General features: G+C 40.7%; 22 non-coding genes across 22 annotated transcripts; all 22 read right to left on the reverse strand.

Moving 5' to 3' along the window:
* Positions 1-5083: 5083 nt before the first annotated feature.
* Positions 5084-5157, reverse strand: TRNAN-GUU (transfer RNA asparagine (anticodon GUU)). Its single transcript has one exon. It is a non-coding gene; the product is annotated as a tRNA-Asn (tRNA).
* A 608-nt stretch (positions 5158-5765) lies between these two features.
* On the reverse strand, positions 5766-5839 carry TRNAN-GUU (transfer RNA asparagine (anticodon GUU)). Its single transcript has one exon. It is a non-coding gene; the product is annotated as a tRNA-Asn (tRNA).
* A 203-nt stretch (positions 5840-6042) lies between these two features.
* On the reverse strand, positions 6043-6116 carry TRNAN-GUU (transfer RNA asparagine (anticodon GUU)). The gene has a single exon. It is a non-coding gene; the product is annotated as a tRNA-Asn (tRNA).
* A 334-nt stretch (positions 6117-6450) lies between these two features.
* On the reverse strand, positions 6451-6524 carry TRNAN-GUU (transfer RNA asparagine (anticodon GUU)). The gene has a single exon. It is a non-coding gene; the product is annotated as a tRNA-Asn (tRNA).
* Positions 6525-6728: 204 nt separating this feature from the next.
* Positions 6729-6802, reverse strand: TRNAN-GUU (transfer RNA asparagine (anticodon GUU)). The gene has a single exon. It is a non-coding gene; the product is annotated as a tRNA-Asn (tRNA).
* Positions 6803-7414: 612 nt separating this feature from the next.
* On the reverse strand, positions 7415-7488 carry TRNAN-GUU (transfer RNA asparagine (anticodon GUU)). Its single transcript has one exon. It is a non-coding gene; the product is annotated as a tRNA-Asn (tRNA).
* A 334-nt stretch (positions 7489-7822) lies between these two features.
* TRNAN-GUU (transfer RNA asparagine (anticodon GUU)) lies at positions 7823-7896 on the reverse strand. Its single transcript has one exon. It is a non-coding gene; the product is annotated as a tRNA-Asn (tRNA).
* A 204-nt stretch (positions 7897-8100) lies between these two features.
* TRNAN-GUU (transfer RNA asparagine (anticodon GUU)) lies at positions 8101-8174 on the reverse strand. The gene has a single exon. It is a non-coding gene; the product is annotated as a tRNA-Asn (tRNA).
* A 612-nt stretch (positions 8175-8786) lies between these two features.
* TRNAN-GUU (transfer RNA asparagine (anticodon GUU)) lies at positions 8787-8860 on the reverse strand. The gene has a single exon. It is a non-coding gene; the product is annotated as a tRNA-Asn (tRNA).
* Positions 8861-9194: 334 nt separating this feature from the next.
* TRNAN-GUU (transfer RNA asparagine (anticodon GUU)) lies at positions 9195-9268 on the reverse strand. The gene has a single exon. It is a non-coding gene; the product is annotated as a tRNA-Asn (tRNA).
* Positions 9269-9472: 204 nt separating this feature from the next.
* Positions 9473-9546, reverse strand: TRNAN-GUU (transfer RNA asparagine (anticodon GUU)). Its single transcript has one exon. It is a non-coding gene; the product is annotated as a tRNA-Asn (tRNA).
* Positions 9547-9880: 334 nt separating this feature from the next.
* Positions 9881-9954, reverse strand: TRNAN-GUU (transfer RNA asparagine (anticodon GUU)). The gene has a single exon. It is a non-coding gene; the product is annotated as a tRNA-Asn (tRNA).
* Positions 9955-10155: 201 nt separating this feature from the next.
* On the reverse strand, positions 10156-10232 carry TRNAN-GUU (transfer RNA asparagine (anticodon GUU)). The gene has a single exon. It is a non-coding gene; the product is annotated as a tRNA-Asn (tRNA).
* A 334-nt stretch (positions 10233-10566) lies between these two features.
* On the reverse strand, positions 10567-10640 carry TRNAN-GUU (transfer RNA asparagine (anticodon GUU)). The gene has a single exon. It is a non-coding gene; the product is annotated as a tRNA-Asn (tRNA).
* A 204-nt stretch (positions 10641-10844) lies between these two features.
* Positions 10845-10918, reverse strand: TRNAN-GUU (transfer RNA asparagine (anticodon GUU)). The gene has a single exon. It is a non-coding gene; the product is annotated as a tRNA-Asn (tRNA).
* Positions 10919-11252: 334 nt separating this feature from the next.
* On the reverse strand, positions 11253-11326 carry TRNAN-GUU (transfer RNA asparagine (anticodon GUU)). The gene has a single exon. It is a non-coding gene; the product is annotated as a tRNA-Asn (tRNA).
* A 201-nt stretch (positions 11327-11527) lies between these two features.
* Positions 11528-11604, reverse strand: TRNAN-GUU (transfer RNA asparagine (anticodon GUU)). The gene has a single exon. It is a non-coding gene; the product is annotated as a tRNA-Asn (tRNA).
* Positions 11605-11938: 334 nt separating this feature from the next.
* On the reverse strand, positions 11939-12012 carry TRNAN-GUU (transfer RNA asparagine (anticodon GUU)). Its single transcript has one exon. It is a non-coding gene; the product is annotated as a tRNA-Asn (tRNA).
* Positions 12013-12216: 204 nt separating this feature from the next.
* Positions 12217-12290, reverse strand: TRNAN-GUU (transfer RNA asparagine (anticodon GUU)). Its single transcript has one exon. It is a non-coding gene; the product is annotated as a tRNA-Asn (tRNA).
* Positions 12291-12624: 334 nt separating this feature from the next.
* Positions 12625-12698, reverse strand: TRNAN-GUU (transfer RNA asparagine (anticodon GUU)). Its single transcript has one exon. It is a non-coding gene; the product is annotated as a tRNA-Asn (tRNA).
* Positions 12699-12899: 201 nt separating this feature from the next.
* TRNAN-GUU (transfer RNA asparagine (anticodon GUU)) lies at positions 12900-12976 on the reverse strand. The gene has a single exon. It is a non-coding gene; the product is annotated as a tRNA-Asn (tRNA).
* A 334-nt stretch (positions 12977-13310) lies between these two features.
* TRNAN-GUU (transfer RNA asparagine (anticodon GUU)) lies at positions 13311-13384 on the reverse strand. Its single transcript has one exon. It is a non-coding gene; the product is annotated as a tRNA-Asn (tRNA).
* Between the last annotated feature and the right edge of the window lie 140 nt (positions 13385-13524).

The following is a 13524-nucleotide window of genomic DNA, read 5'->3' on the forward strand; positions in this document are numbered from 1 at the left end:
GCTTCGGTGCTCTACAGTGCAACTGTCGGCTGCTTCTTATTGCTCCACGCGATCGTGGCACTCCCGAGGGAGAACGCATATCCAGACGTGGATCGGCGATCGGCGGCATTGCCAGCCCAATCAACATCGGTGTAGCCGACTAACCGCGTGGCTGCACCGGTCCGATATAGTAGTCCCCGGTCCTTAGTGCCGTTGACATACCGAAGTATGCGCTGCGCACACTGAAGGTGCTCCTCGGTAGGTCGCGGCATGAACTGACTGATCACCCCGACCGGATAACTGAGGTCGGGTCGGGTGATGGTCAAGTATATGAGGCTTCTGACAATTTGTCGGAATCTCGTCGGGTCGCATACCTTTCCCGTATCGGGACGAAGCTTGATGGTTCTGTCCAGAGGAGTCAAGACGGACTTACAGTCGGCCATCCCGAGTTTGAAGAGCATACTCAGCACGTAATGACGTTGGCTGATCAATATGCCTTCGGGGGTACGGATCACTTCGATCCCGAGTAAGTAATGAAGGTCTCCTAGATCCTTCATGTCGAACGATGCCGCAAGCTGGAGCTTCACGCGGTCGATTTCACCTAGGTCGGCGCCGGTGATGACCAAGTCATCAACATATAGTAAAATACTAACCGGTCCGAGTCGACCTTTCCGGATGAACAGGGAAGAGTCTGATTTTGACGTGACGAAGCCCATCCGACGCAGTTGTTGCGTGATCTTCGCGTTCCAGCCACGCGGGGCTTGCTTCAGTCCGTAAAGGGACTTCTTCAGTCGGCATACTGCCAAGGAGTTCGTTCCGGAGTGAAATCCGGGGGGCTGTACCATGTACACTTGTTCCTCAATGTCACTTTGCAGGAACGCATCCTTTACATCCATTTGATGTAGGTGCCACCCCTTGGCCGCGGCTACTGCGACCAAAACACGAACGGTCGTCATTTTCGCGACCGGCGCAAACGTCTCATCGTAGTCAATGTCGTGTTTCTACGTGTAGCCCTTTGCCACTAGCCGAGCCTTGTACCGGTTGACCGAGCCATTGGTGTTGTACTTGACTTTGTACACCCATCTACATCCGATCGGTTTTACCCACTTCGGTGCGTCAACCAGGTCCCAGGTCTTGTTCTCCGCCAATGCGTGCATCTCTTCCTCCATCGCGGAATGCCAATTCGCGTCTCTAGCCGCTTCTGCGTAGCTCTCCGGCTCACGCACTTCAGCTACACAGGTCATGTACGCATAATGATGCGCCATGTACTCGTTGTATCCGAACCGCACAACTGGGTTCTTCTGGCGGGTTGATCGGCGTAATCTCACGTTAGCCGATGTCGAGGCCTTCTCGGTCGACGCGGTCTTCACCTTTAAAGACCCGTCACCGGTTCCCTCGAAGTCGGACTCGCGTCGGTCTGACTTGTTCCTATCCTTCCTGGACTCTGACACCTTCTTCTTCCCTTTTTCTTTGCGCGTAAGCCGTCTCCTCGGCTTCCTACATGAGGAATGCACGGCCGAGTCTCCACTACTCGCCGGATCTTCGTCGGACTGGTCGTACCGACCCAGTCGTCCAATTGGTCCACTTAACCGGAGTGAAATCGGACTCTCTTCGTAGGTCTCGATTTCGGGCTCATCCGGAGGCATCTCGGCCTCGCTGACCTCATCGTTAGAGCTCGGATTGGGGGCAGGGTTCGGAGTCGGGGGCAGGTACCAAGACGCGGACTCGTCAAACACAACGTCGCAGCTAACACGCGCTTGTTTGGTGCAAGGGTTATAGCACTTATAACCCTTCTGCTCGTCGTAGTAACCACCGACCAAGATGCATTTCTCGGCCTTTGCGTCCAGCTTCCTCCTTTTCTCCTTCGGTACATGCACATACAAAATGCTACCGAACACCCTCAAGTGTCGCAAGTTCGGCTTCGTTCCGAAATATAGCTCGTGCGCCAACACTTTGTCTCCGATCCGGTTCTGGATGTATACCGCGGTCCTTACCGCCTTCGCCCAGTAGAACTTGGGCAAGCTCTTCTCCTCCAGCATTGCCCGTGCCGCTTCCACAACTGACCGATTCTTTCTCTCGGCCACGCCGTTCTGCTCCGGCGTGTATCTACAACTGAATTCGTGCTGAATTCCCATTTGTTGTAGATAACCGTTGAATTGACCACAAAAGTACTCTTTCCCGCCATCCGACCACAGGCACTTGATCTGTAGGGAACTCGACGTTCCTTATGTCCGACGCTCGGCCACAACCGAGATTCTTTTCATACACAGAAAAAACAGGTAATGAACTGCAACGCAAAAGGGAGAAATGGTACACAGGAGGTTTACGTGGAAAACCCCAAAATAGGGAAAAAAACCACGACAGCCCACAAGCTGCAAACTGTCACTATGTAGGAATATACAACAGTGAGTTCACTGAGGCAACAACCTCGTGCTCTCAGATCTTCGCAACAGGCGGCGGTTACAACAGAGGCAACGACCTCGTCTCTCTCCCTCTCTCTCTGTACAGTTACGCGCTCTCACTTCTTCTTGCACCAACAAGGAAGAATAATAACAACAAAAAACGACACACAAAAAGTTTGCCCTAAATCATATTTATACTAATATGACTTTTCGGCTATTTACAAATGTAGCCTCGATGGGCTCTCAGAAACATATTTACGAATATATCTCTTCCTCTGGTTCATACCGGGCCTGCACCATCCGGCTCTCCGTAGTAGGGTACTCCCCATCCGGTTCATACCGGGCCTACACCATCTGGCTCTCCGCAGTCGGGTACTCCCCATCCGGTTCATAACGTTTCCCATCCGACACTGCTCTTCTCCCTTCCCATCCGGAGGGACCTGTCTCCCAACATGATCTTTCGTCCCGTTTCCGTTTCCACGAACCCTTTGAGGTCCTGGAAACAGTCGAAGAATTCGCTCTTCCTTTCAATGAGGTAGATCCACGTGTGCCGCGTGTGGTCGTCGATGAAGGAGACGAAATATCAGCTCCCGCCAAGACTAACATTTTGTGCCGGCCCCCACACATTGGAGTGTATAAGGTCGAGCTTGTTCCGGCTCCGGTTTCGCTCGTTGGGGAAAGGAAGTCGGTGTTGCTTCCCGAGCTGCAGGCTACACAAATTTGTGCCTTTCGGCCACTAAATTTGGGCAATCCGAACACTACTTGTTTTGATTGCAGATCTTGAAGCCGCTGGTGGTTGACGTGGCCTATCCGCTTGTGGCACAAGTCAATGTCCGACTCGGATTTTTGTCCCTTCACGAACATTGTGGTGCCGCCGTTAGTGGAGTCGAGGATGAACATCCTCTCGTCTTTGCGCCCTTGCGCAATCACACGGCCTTCTTCCTCAATGAAGCACCCAAGGTGTGTAAACAGAACCTCCATCCCTTGGTCGACAATCTATCCGACCGAGACCAAGTTCTTCGTGATTGTCGGAACGTGCACCACGTTCATGAGTTTCCCTTTCTGCCCAACATGGCTAAGGGGAACTTCTCTAACATTCGCGATCGGATGCGGAGTGTCGTCTCCAACTGCGACTACTCCAGGTTGTATTGGCTTTTCAAGGTACGAGAACCACTTGTTACGGCTCGTCATGTGGTTTGATGCTCCGGAGTCTACGTACCACACCTCGTCCAATCTTAGGGTGGTCTGTTTCATTGAGTTTGCTTCGTGTCTCGTCACGAAGGCAGTCCCTTCTCCGGCTCTCCCGTAGTCTTCGGCGTAGTGCGATCGCTGCCGATTTCCTTTGTCGGTATGTCCGAAGCCGTTTCCGGAACCGGTTCTCTCCGACTCGGCACGCTTCTTCCAACACTCACTTTCCCTGTGGCCTTTCTTGCCACAATACCAGCACTCCGCGATGGCCTTCCCTTGCCGGTTCTCATCGCTTCGACTCCCCCTGTTTCCGGAGGGTCCGGAGTTGCTGTCGGCATCACTTCGGTGCCTTCTTTCTTGATCTCGTCGGCCGCCTCCATTGCGTGCTGACTCGCCTCGTCCTCCACGTCCACGGGGCCTATCTCCCTCCGTGTACAGCATTCTGTTGTCGGTGGGCGTGGTTGTAGACGCACCAGCGTGGTTCTCCTCTACCAGGACGGCGTATTCTCCCGGGTACACACAACCGTTCGGAATGCTCCGAACTTCGACGCCAAACCTCCGAGACAGATCTGGACCGTCTCGCTCTCCTCGATGTTCACCTCTATGGAGGCGAGGGAGTCGCAGATATCCTTGATTTTCGAGGTATAGTCCGCCACCGACAAGTCGCGTTGTCGTAGGTTGCTCAACTCCTGTCGGAGCTGAAAATCCTGGCTGTGGTGTTCGCGGTGAAGATCTTCTTCAGATTTTCCCATGCACCCTTCGGCTTCTTTGCATCCCGAACATAGCTCAATAGTTGTTCGCCCACACACGACGCGAAGCAGTATAATACCCTGCTCGCCGATTGCTCCCACAACGGAAAGTCTCTGTGTGTCGATTCGGGTGCCGCGTCATTAGCTCCTTCGACATAACTCAAGTATCCGTGCCCGAGCAGGTACTGGTGCATCTTGTAGGACCAAGACGCGTAGTTGGTTCTGTCGAGCTTCTCAGTTGGAAGTGAGCTCACCATGCCTCTAGCCATCGTTCTTCTTGTTCTTCTTCGTCAAGCTGTGTCGGCTGCAGAGAGGTTCTCAACCATCGCGCTCTGATACCATGTAAAAAGTAAGGTGCGGAAGAAAGTATGAAAACCGAACAGAAGGAAGGAAACTCAGGTTCGATGGAGAGCTTGAGCTTACGCAGTATACTCGGGAGAGACAAAGAGAGAAAACACAAAAAACTATATTCAACAATAATACTAAATCTGTACATAAGACGTGCTCACTGAGCACTTTTATACAAGTCCTAGAAGGACTGACAATACTTCAATGCTCATCAAGAGCTCCTACACTAACTCCCAAATATATTCCTCACGGAATATCTTTCCTAACGACCTCCATGTTTATGCACTCAACCTAACTGATCGGGTCCTCGGATTCTTCAGCCAATCCGGCCGATGTTGAACTTCTCTCTCAATAGTTTTTAGGTATTTCATATTTATAGGTTCAAGTACACGAGATTAATATCTAAACGTGACATGTCGCTCCAAGGAGGGCTTGAACCTCCGACCTTATGGTTAACAGCCACACGCTCTAGCCAACTGAGCTATTGAAGCACATGGATTTTGTATAATATTAGGTACCCCATTACCTTCTAGATCTCAATTGTCTCAAGCAATTAAAATGTGCAAGATATGTAGTTCATAGGTATTTCATATTTATAGGTTCAAGTACATGGGGCTAATTAAATTGGCTTTTTAGGTATTTCATATTTATAGGTTCTAGATCTCAATTGGTCGTGTCAAACAATTAAAATGCGGGAGATATGTAGTTAATAGGTATTTATATTTATAGGTTCAAGTACATGGGACTAATTAAATTGGTTTTTTAGGTATTTCATATTTATAGGTTCAAGTACACACGATTAATATCTAAACTTGAAATGTCACTCCAAGGAGGGCTTGAACATCTGACCATATGGATAACAAGCATATGCTCTAGCCAACTGATCTATTGGAGCACATATATTTTGTATAATATTAGGTGCCCCACTACCTTCTAGATCTCAATTACTCGTCTGAGGCAATTAAAATGCAGCAGATATGTAGTTTATATGTATTTCATATTTATAGGTTCAAGTACATGGCATTAATTAAATTGGTTTTTTAGGTATTTCATATTTATAGGTTCATATAGACGGGATTAATATCTAAACTTGACATGTCGCTCCAAGGAGGGCTCGAACCTCCGACCTTATGGTTAACAACCATACGCTCTAGCGAACTGAGCTATTGAAGCACATGGATTTTGTATAAACTAGATACCCCATTACCTTCTAGATCTCAATTGGTCATCTCAAGCAATTAAAATGTGGAAGCTATGTAGTTCATAGGTATTTCATATGTATAGGTTCAAGTACATGGGATTAATTAAATTAGCTTTTTAGGTATTTCATATTTATAGGTTCAAGTACACGAGATTAATATCTAAACGTGACATGTCGCTCCAAGGCGGGCTTGAACCTCCGACCTTATGGTTAACAGCCATACGCTCTAGCCAACTAAGCTATTGAAGCACATGGATTTTGGGTAATATTAGGTAGTCCATTACGTTCCAGATCTCAATTGTCGTCTCAAGCAAATAAAATGTGGAAGATATGTAGTTCATAGGTATTTCATATTTATAGGTTCAAGTACATGGGATTAATTAAATTGGCTTTTTAGGTATTTTATATTTATAGCTTCTAGATCTCAATTGGTCGTGTCAAACAATTAAAATGCAGGAGATATGTAGTTCATAGGTATTTTATATTTATAGGTTCAAGTACATGGGATTAATTAAATTGGTTTTTTAGGTATTTCATATTTATAGGTTCAAGTACACGGGATTAATATCTAAACTTGACATGTGGCTCCAAGGAGGGCTTGAACCTCCGACCTTATGGTTAACAATCATACGCTCTAGCCAACTGATCTATTGAAGCACATATACTTTTATAAAATTAGGTACCCCACTACCTTCTAGATCTCAATTGCTCGTCTCAGGCAATTAAAATGTAGAAGATATGTAGTTTATACGTATTTTCATATTTCTAGGTTCAAGTACATGGCATTTATTAAATTGATTTTTTAGGTATTTCATGTTTATAGGTTCATGTACACGAGATTAATATCTAAACTTGACATGTCGCTCCAAGGAGGGCTTGAACCTCCAACCTTTTGGTTAACAGCCATACGCTCTAGCGAACTGAGCTATTGAAGCACATGGATTTTGTATAATATTAGGTACCCCATTACCTTCTAGATCTCAATTGTTATCTCAAGCAATTAAAATGTGGGAGATATGTAGTTCATAGGTATTTTATATTTATAGGATCAAGTACATGGGATTAATTAAATTGGCTTTTTAGGTATTTCATATTTATAGCTTCTAGATTTCAATTGGTCGTCTCAAACAATTAAAATGCAGGAGATATGTAGTTCATAGGTATTTTATATTTATACGTTCAAGTACATGGGATTAATTAAATTGGTTTTTTAGGTATTTCATATTTATAGGTTCGAGTACACGGGATTAATATCTAAACTTGACATGTGGCTCCGAGGAGGTCTTGAACCTCCGACCTTATGGTAAACAATCATACGCTCTAGCCAACTGATCTATTGAAGCACATATACTTTTATAAAATTAGGTACCCCACTACCTTCTAGATCTCAATTTCTCGTCTCAGGCAATTAAAATGTAGAAGATATGTAGTTTATACGTATTTTCATATTTCTAGGTTCAAGTACATGGCATTTATTAAATTGATTTTTTAGGTATTTAATATTTATAGGTTCATGTACACGAGATTAATATCTAAACTTGACATGTCGCTCCAAGGAGGGCTTGAACCTCCAACCTTTTGGTTAACAGCCATACGCTCTAGCGAACTGAGCTATTGAAGCACATGGATTTTGTATAATATTAGGTACCCCATTACCTTCTAGATCTCAATTGTCGTCTCAAGCAATTAAAATTTGGAATATATGTAGTTCAGAGGTATTTCATATGTATAGGTTTGAGTACATGGGATTAACTAAATTGGCTTTTTAGGTATTTCATATTTATAGGTTCTAGATCTCAATTGGTCGTCTCAAGCAATTAAAATGCGGAAGATATGTAGTTCATAGGTATTTCATATTTATAGGTTCACGTACATGGGATTAATTAAATTGGTTTTTTAGGTATTTCATATTTATAGGTTCTTGTACACAGGATTAATATCTAAACTTGACATATCGCTCCAAGGAGGGCTTGAACCTCCGACCTTATGGTTAACAGCCATACGCTCTAGCCAACTGAGCTATTGAAGCACATAGATTTTGTATAATATTAGGTACCCCACTACCTTCTAGATCTCAATTTCTCGTCTCAGGCAATTAAAATGCACAAGATATGTAGTTTATACGTATTTCATATTTATATGTTCATGTACATGGGATTAATTAAATTGGTTTTTTAGGTATTTCATATTTATAGGTTCATGTACACGGGATTAATATCTAAACTTGACATGTCGCTCCAAAGAGGGCTTGAACCTCCGACCTTATGGTTAACAGTCATACGCTCTAGCCAACTGAGCTATTGAAGCACATGGATTTTGTATAATATTAGGTACCCCATTACCTTCTAGATCTCAATTGTTATCTCAAGCAATTAAAATGTGGGAGATATGTAGTTCATAGGTATTTTATATTTATAGGATCAAGTACATGGGATTAATTAAATTGGCTTTTTAGGTATTTCATATTTATAGCTTCTAGATTTCAATTGGTCGTCTCAAACAATTAAAATGCAGGAGATATGTAGTTCATAGGTATTTTATATTTATAGTTTCAAGTACATGGGATTAATTAAATTGGTTTTTTAGGTATTTCATATTTATAGGTTCAAGTACACGGGATTAATATCTAAACTTGACATGTGGCTCCAAGGAGGTCTTGAACCTCCGACCTTATGGTAAACAATCATACGCTCTAGCCAACTGATCTATTGAAGCACATATACTTTTATAAAATTAGGTACCCCACTACCTTCTAGATCTCAATTTCTCGTCTCAGGCAATTAAAATGTAGAAGATATGTAGTTTATACGTATTTTCATATTTCTAGGTTCAAGTACATGGCATTTATTAAATTGATTTTTTAGGTATTTAATATTTATAGGTTCATGTACACGAGATTAATATCTAAACTTGACATGTCGCTCCAAGGAGGGCTTGAACCTTCAACCTTTTGGTTAACAGCCATACGCTCTAGCGAACTGAGCTATTGAAGCACATGGATTTTGTATAATATTAGGTACCCCATTACCTTCTAGATCTCAATTGTCGTCTCAAGCAATTAAAATTTGGAATATATGTAGTTCAGAGGTATTTCATATGTATAGGTTTGAGTACATGGGATTAACTAAATTGGCTTTTTAGGTACTTCATATTTATAGGTTCTAGATCTCAATTGGTCGTCTCAAGCAATTAAAATGCGGAAGATATGTAGTTCATAGGTATTTCATATTTATAGGTTCACGTACATGGGATTAATTAAATTGGTTTTTTAGGTATTTCATATTTATAGGTTCTTGTACACAGGATTAATATCTAAACTTGACATATCGCTCCAAGTAGGGCTTGAACCTCCGACCTTATGGTTAACAGCCATACGCTCTAGCCAACTGAGCTATTGAAGCACATAGATTTTGTATAATATTAGGTACCCCACTACCTTCTAGATCTCAATTTCTCGTCTCAGGCAATTAAAATGCACAAGATATGTAGTTTATACGTATTTCATATTTATATGTTCATGTACATGGGATTAATTAAATTGGTTTTTTAGGTATTTCATATTTATAGGTTCATGTACACGGGATTAATATCTAAACTTGACATGTCGCTCCAAAGAGGGCTTGAACCTCCGACCTTATGGTTAACAGTCATACGCTCTAGCCAACTGAGCTATTGAAGCACATGGATTTTGTTTAATATTAGGTATCCCATTACCTTCTAGATCTCAATTGTCGTCTCAAGCAATTAAAATTTGGAATATATGTAGTTCAGAGGTATTTCATATGTATAGGTTTGAGTACATGGGATTAACTAAATTGGCTTTTTAGGTATTTCATATTTATAGGTTCTAGATCTCAATTGGTCGTCTCAAGCAATTAAAATGCGGAAGATATGTAGTTCATAGGTATTTCATATTTATAGGTTCACGTAGATGGGATTAATTAAATTGGTTTTTTAGGTATTTCATATTTATAGGTTCTTGTACACAGGATTAATATCTAAACTTGACATATCGCTCCGAGGAGGGCTTGAACCTCCGACCTTATGGTTAACAGCCATACGCTCTAGCCAACTGAGCTATTGAAGCACATAGATTTTGTATAATATTAGGTACCCCACTACCTTCTAGATCTCAATTTCTCGTCTCAGGCAATTAAAATGCAGAAGATATGTAGTTTATACGTATTTCATATTTATATGTTCATGTACATGGGATTAATTAAATTGGTTTTTTAGGTATTTCATATTTATAGGTTCATGTACACGGGATTAATATCTAAACTTGACATGTCCCTCCAAAGAGGGCTTGAACCTCCGACCTTATGGTTAACAGTCATACGCTCTAGCCAACTGAGCTATTGAAGCACATGGATTTTGTTTAATATTAGGTACCCCATTACCTTCTAGATCTCAATTGTCGTCTCAAGCAATTAAAATTTGGAATATATGTAGTTCATAGGTATTTCATATGTATAGGTTCGAGTACATGGGATTAATTAAATTGGCTTTTTAGGTATTTCATATTTATAGGTTCTAGATCTCAATTGGTCGTCTCAAGCAATTAAAATGCGGAAGATATGTAGTTCATAGGTATTTCATATTTATAGGTTCACGTACATGGGATTAATTAAATTGGTTTTTTAGGTATTTCATATTTATAGGTTCTTGTACACAGGATTAATATCTAAACTTGACATTTCGCTCCAAGGAGGGCTTGAACCTCCGACCTTATGGTTAACAGCCATACGCTCTAGCCAACTGAGCTATTGAAGCACATAGATTTTGTATAATATTAGGTACCCCACTACCTTCTAGATCTCAATTTCTCGTCTCAGGCAATTAAAATGCACAAGATATGTAGTTTATACGTATTTCATATTTATATGTTCATGTACATGGGATTAATTAAATTGGTTTTTTAGGTATTTCATATTTATAGGTTCATGTACACGGGATTAATATCTAAACTTGACATGTCGCTCCAAAGAGGGCTTGAACCTCCGACCTTATGGTTAACAGTCATACGCTCTAGCCAACTGAGCTATTGAAGCACATGGATTTTGTTTAATATTAGGTATCCCATTACCTTCTAGATCTCAATTGTCGTCTCAAGCAATTAAAATTTGGAATATATGTAGTTCAGAGGTATTTCATATGTATAGGTTTGAGTACATGGGATTAACTAAATTGGCTTTTTAGGTATTTCATATTTATAGGTTCTAGATCTCAATTGGTCGTCTCAAGCAATTAAAATGCGGAAGATATGTAGTTCATAGGTATTTCATATTTATAGGTTCACGTAGATGGGATTAATTAAATTGGTTTTTTAGGTATTTCATATTTATAGGTTCTTGTACACAGGATTAATATCTAAACTTGACATATCGCTCCAAGGAGGGCTTGAACCTCCGACCTTATGGTTAACAGCCATACGCTCTAGCCAACTGAGCTATTGAAGCACATAGATTTTGTATAATATTAGGTACCCCACTACCTTCTAGATCTCAATTTCTCGTCTCAGGCAATTAAAATGCAGAAGATATGTAGTTTATACGTATTTCATATTTATATGTTCATGTACATGGGATTAATTAAATTGGTTTTTTAGGTATTTCATATTTATAGGTTCATGTACACGGGATTAATATCTAAACTTGACATGTCCCTCCAAAGAGGGCTTGAACCTCCGACCTTATGGTTAACAGTCATACGCTCTAGCCAACTGAGCTATTGAAGCACATGGATTTTGTTTAATATTAGGTACCCCATTACCTTCTAGATCTCAATTGTCGTCTCAAGCAATTAAAATTTGGAATATATGTAGTTCATAGGTATTTCATATGTATAGGTTCGAGTACATGGGATTAATTAAATTGGCTTTTTAGGTATTTCATATTTATAGGTTCTAGATCTCAATTGGTCGTCTCAAGCAATTAAAATGCGGAAGATATGTAGTTCATAGGTATTTCATATTTATAGGTTCACGTACATGGGATTAATTAAATTGGTTTTTTAGGTATTTCATATTTATAGGTTCTTGTACACAGGATTAATATCTAAACTTGACATTTCGCTCCAAGGAGGGCTTGAACCTCCGACCTTATGGTTAACAGCCATACGCTCTAGCCAACTGAGCTATTGAAGCACATAGATTTTGTATAATATTAGGTACCCCACTACCTTCTAGATCTCAATTTCTCGTCTCAGGCAATTAAAATGCACAAGATATGTAGTTTATACGTATTTCATATTTATATGTTCATGTACATGGGATTAATTAAATTGGTTTTTTAGGTATTTCATATTTATAGGTTCATGTACACGGGATTAATATCTAAACTTGACATGTCGCTCCAAAGAGGGCTTGAACCTCCGACCTTATGGTTAACAGTCATACGCTCTAGCCAACTGAGCTATTGAAGCACATGGATTTTGTTTAATATTAGGTATCCCATTACCTTCTAGATCTCAATTGTCGTCTCAAGCAATTAAAATTTGGAATATATGTAGTTCAGAGGTATTTCATATGTATAGGTTCGAGTACATGGGATTAACTAAATTGGCTTTTTAGGTATTTCATATTTATAGGTTCTAGATCTCAATTGGTCGTCTCAAGCAATTAAAATGCGGAAGATATGTAGTTCATAGGTATTTCATATTTATAGGTTCACGTAGATGGGATTAATTAAATTGGTTTTTTAGGTATTTCATATTTATAGGTTCTTGTACACAGGATTAATATCTAAACTTGACATATCGCTCCAAGGAGGGCTTGAACCTCCGACCTTATGGTTAACAGCCATACGCTCTAGCCAACTGAGCTATTGAAGCACATAGATTTTGTATAATATTAGGTACCCCACTACCTTCTAGATCTCAATTTCTCGTCTCAGGCAATTAAAATGCAGAAGATATGTAGTTTATACGTATTTCATATTTATATGTTCATGTACATGGGATTAATTAAATTGGTTTTTTAGGTATTTCATATTTATAGGTTCATGTACACGGGATTAATATCTAAACTTGACATGTCCCTCCAAAGAGGGCTTGAACCTCCGACCTTATGGTTAACAGTCATACGCTCTAGCCAACTGAGCTATTGAAGCACATGGATTTTGTTTAATATTAGGTACCCCATTACCTTCTAGATCTCAATTGTCGTCTCAAGCAATTAAAATTTGGAATATATGTAGTTCATAGGTATTTCATATGTATAGGTTCGAGTACATGGGATTAATTAAATTGGCTTTTTAGGTATTTCATATTTATAGGTTCTAGATCTCAATTGGTCGTCTCAAGCAATTAAAATGCGGAAGATATGTAGTTCATAGGTATTTCATATTTATAGGTTCACGTACATGGGATTAATTAAATTGGTTTTTTAGGTATTTCATATTTATAGGTTCTTGTACACAGGATTAATATCTAAACTTGACATATCGCTCCAAGGAGGGCTTGAACCTCCGACCTTATGGTTAACAGCCATACGCTCTAGCCAACTGAGCTATTGAAGCACATAGATTTTGTATAATATTAGGTACCCCACTACCTTCTAGATCTCAATTTCTCGTCTCAGGCAATTAAAATGCAGAAGATATGTAGTTTATACGTATTTCATATTTATATGTTCATGTACATGGGATTAATTAAATTG

The sequence above is a fragment of the Azolla caroliniana genome, unplaced genomic scaffold (genome assembly GCF_043228905.1).
Source record: "Azolla caroliniana isolate FFs.n. ecotype wild unplaced genomic scaffold, voAzoCaro1.0.p SCAF_15, whole genome shotgun sequence".
NCBI lineage: Eukaryota > Viridiplantae > Streptophyta > Polypodiopsida > Salviniales > Salviniaceae > Azolla > Azolla caroliniana.